The sequence below is a fragment of the Triturus cristatus genome, chromosome 4_1 (assembly GCF_964204655.1).
Source record: "Triturus cristatus chromosome 4_1, aTriCri1.1, whole genome shotgun sequence".
Classification (NCBI taxonomy): domain Eukaryota; kingdom Metazoa; phylum Chordata; class Amphibia; order Caudata; family Salamandridae; genus Triturus; species Triturus cristatus.
In genome coordinates this window covers 626,862,326-626,865,706 of record NC_140585.1, presented here as the reverse complement: position 1 = coordinate 626,865,706, position 3,381 = coordinate 626,862,326, and the positions used below count along the sequence as shown (strand labels likewise).

The following is a 3,381-nucleotide window of genomic DNA, read 5'->3' as shown; positions in this document are numbered from 1 at the left end:
TACCTTATCACCCCTAATAAGTGAAAACTTTAGTTTGGGAATAGATAGAGAAATACTTGTTTCACTCATTTGGATTGTAATTTAAAAACCTCTCTAAGTGCAAAGTCATATTTTAACTTACTATTCTGAAGATGCCACTTTCAGAAAGTTGTCATTTTCGTCCCTAAACCAAATGTGCCTTTCTCCGACTGTCCAATGTAACATGACAACACAACATAGACAGGTAGCAGCAGACATGGGCTCTCTGCTTCCATCTGCTTCCTCGTTGCAGCAAGCCGCCCCGTTAGTGTTGCTGCATTTAGCTCTCTCTGGGGCTGACCCTGACTTCCGGGCTCAGGTTGCCTGCAGTTCTTCAGCAGCTTCCCCTGCTCCTGGGGCAGACGGAGGCTTCGGTGTCTGGTGGTGTGTTGCTGTACTGCGTCTTGGTGGTGCTGTGCATTGTGTGGCCACCTCTACCCCGGGGCAGGTTATCTGCTGAAGGATAACAAGCATTGGCATAGCCAATAGGTCTCGCCTTTGGAACCTTATAAGTATTTAGTTATGCAGCACAATATCCTTGGTGCAACAACATCAACTGTTGCATGGCTAAACACTTATAAGATCACAAAGGCGAGACCTATTGGCTATGCCAATGCTTGTTTGTTTTGAATGGACGTTGTATTGTTTTTAATGTGCACTGATGTTTTCTCGATCACTTTTAATGAATTGCGGGATATTATTATTATTATACTGAAAAATTATTGATTATTGATGTTTTGGTATAAATGCCACCTGCTCTTGGCAGAATTGTTGTTTGGTGCTAATTCCACACAAGAAATTGGTCACAATGCAGCTCATGATCTTTGCAGTTTGCCATTTTTACAGAGGCAGATTTAGTGCATGGTAATTTTGACCAGTTAACTGCATAAGATGCATACACTTGTAGTTGCAGGGAGTTAAATTATTGGATGAAAACCATGCGAAAAGTTCACTTCACACATCTCGTAACCATGGCCAAGTATCTCAGAATCCGCGTGGATGGCAAACATCCCAGAATACTCGCAGTGAATGTACTTTCTCTCTAGACGGGGTCAAAAGTCAGCTGCTGATACACCTGAGCTGAACACAAGATATGGGGATGGCCTAATTCTCAGGGTTAGCAGGCGGCGCCACCCTCATACTTTCTTTTCTTATGGGACAGCCCGTTTGCAGGTCGCAGGCTGAGCTATTGTTGGAGCTTCGCCATACCGGTGGGGAAAACACAGAGGTCTCCTCTCTGCTCCACACCCGCAACTCGACACACAGCGACCTGAAGAGTGAAGATGGTCTGGACATGGGGGCGAGGACAAGAGCTGCGACATACAAAGGAACAAAGAAGAACCAGCTAATAAAAATTGGCACTGCTGTCTACTGGGGCAGCTATATACACAGACACACACACAGACAGACAGACGCACGTGTACGCATGCACACATGCACGTGCAACAGCACGCCATTCGATCATGTACTGAACTAGACTAATCGCATTCACTAGGACAGGAAGTGAGGAATGCCATCATGCCAGTCATAACAGATTGCATGGATTTGATTTTGATTTGATTTTACCAGGGAAGACCAGTAAGCTGCCTCTCTTAGAATCAAAGAACAAGGACTGTACCCCTAAAGTGCTTCAATTAGTTCTAGTAAGTAGTTCTAGTAAGTATTATATTTCTGGAGCACCCTAACATTTAAAACGTATTGGGGTTAGAAAGGTACAGAACAACAACCACTTTATTTGACTGGGGTCATATCATACATGTATAAAAGAAAGCACACTTTGCAGAGTCTCAACATCTTACTTCAAAGTTTGAAACAAATGCAAATTCTGACGAGTGCAGTTGTGAATGTTTTTGTTCATCACATCATTGTCAATTAACAAACCTGGGATTCCACGAGCAGTGCTGTTAAAGACAGGCATGCGCTGGGGTAATTCTATACATGGGTTAACCATGTTTCAGGCTAGCTTTTACAGTGTCAAACCAAATAAAAATATGTTCATTCATTTTGCTTCAGACTAATTTACACAAGGTATTAATGCTGAACCTTGGAACGTCAACCATATGAAATGTTGTAACGTGTTTGCGGTTGAAAGGAATTTTCGTTATTTCGGTGTTAAAAAAGAAGCGGGCGTTTCACTTGCGAGAGCGAGCAACACCAGGAGCGATAATTGCTACCATATGGTGCCGCGCGCTCCCGCAAGTGAATCTCCCGCCGTGCTCATGTTGCCTTTGAAGGCAATGGAACGCGTGCTTGTTTTTGGCTGAAAAGCCGAAGCGATGGCTAAAGGTCTTTTTGCCTATGCAGCGCGTGCGCGCTGCTAGGCGAGACCTAAAAATGGGGGTGGAGCAACAGTGTTGGAAAACTTAAACTCAAACGCATGAAAGTTCTGCAGTTAGATGTGTGCACTGAAGAACAAGTCACTCAAGCAGTAGAGTTTGTAACTAAAAACCTAAGTAACCTGATAAAGGCCTGTGGGGTGTCGTAAACAATGCTGGAGTGTCCACTCCTCTGAGAGAGGTGTTATTTACGAGTTTAGAAAAGTACAAGGAAGTGACTGATGTAAATTTGTGGGGAACAGTACGCATAACTAAAGCTTTTCTGGCCCTTATTCACTGAGCGAAAGGTCGGGTTGTCAATATGGCGAGCATGCTTGGAAGAAAGGGCAGTCCATCTTCCTCTTGCTACTGCATATCCAAGTATGGTGTCCAGGCCTTCTCCGATTGCCTATGTCAGGAAATGTAACGCTGGGGCGTTAAAGTGTTTGTCGTTGAGCTGGGTAACTTCATTGCAGCCACTGGCATTCTGATGCAGGAAGGAGTGGAAGCTCGCGCTGAAGACATGTGGAGCGAAGCCAGAGAAAGTGTGCGAGAGGACTATGGGAAATCGTACTTCTCTCGTTGCATGATTTTGATAAAAGCCTTTGTGAACAGTGGAATTAAAGACATCTGTCTTGTTATCAATGACCTCATGGATGTTCTCATTTCGAAGCTGCCTTGGTCACGATACATCCCCTCAGATACTTACTGGTGGATTAGGACCCAGATCATGAGCCACTTGCCTGCTGCAATCGCTGACCGGATATATATTTACTGAGCATATATCTACATTTTTTGTCATGTCATTCAATCAACCAATCAGTACTTGTAAAGCACGGCTTATCACCTGTGAGGGTTTCCGGGCACTCGATTGTTGAACTTAGTCAAAAAGCCAGATCTTGAGTCTCTTCCTGAAGTGGCAGAATTTTTGTTGATTGTTGTGTAAAGTTATCTTGTAGAAAATAAATGGCTTGGGTTTCCCAATAAGTTTCCTACAGTCGTTTTCTGTGTACGATAATCTTACTGTTGTGTACGCAAGTTGTATTTG

The 3,381-nt window shown here is 43.8% G+C and overlaps 1 pseudogene; it reads left to right on the top strand.

Annotated features, from left to right (window-relative positions):
* The first annotated feature begins 235 nt into the window (after positions 1 to 235).
* LOC146855306 (D-beta-hydroxybutyrate dehydrogenase, mitochondrial-like) lies at positions 236 to 3,111 on the top strand (annotated as a pseudogene).
* The last annotated feature ends 270 nt before the right edge of the window (positions 3,112 to 3,381 follow it).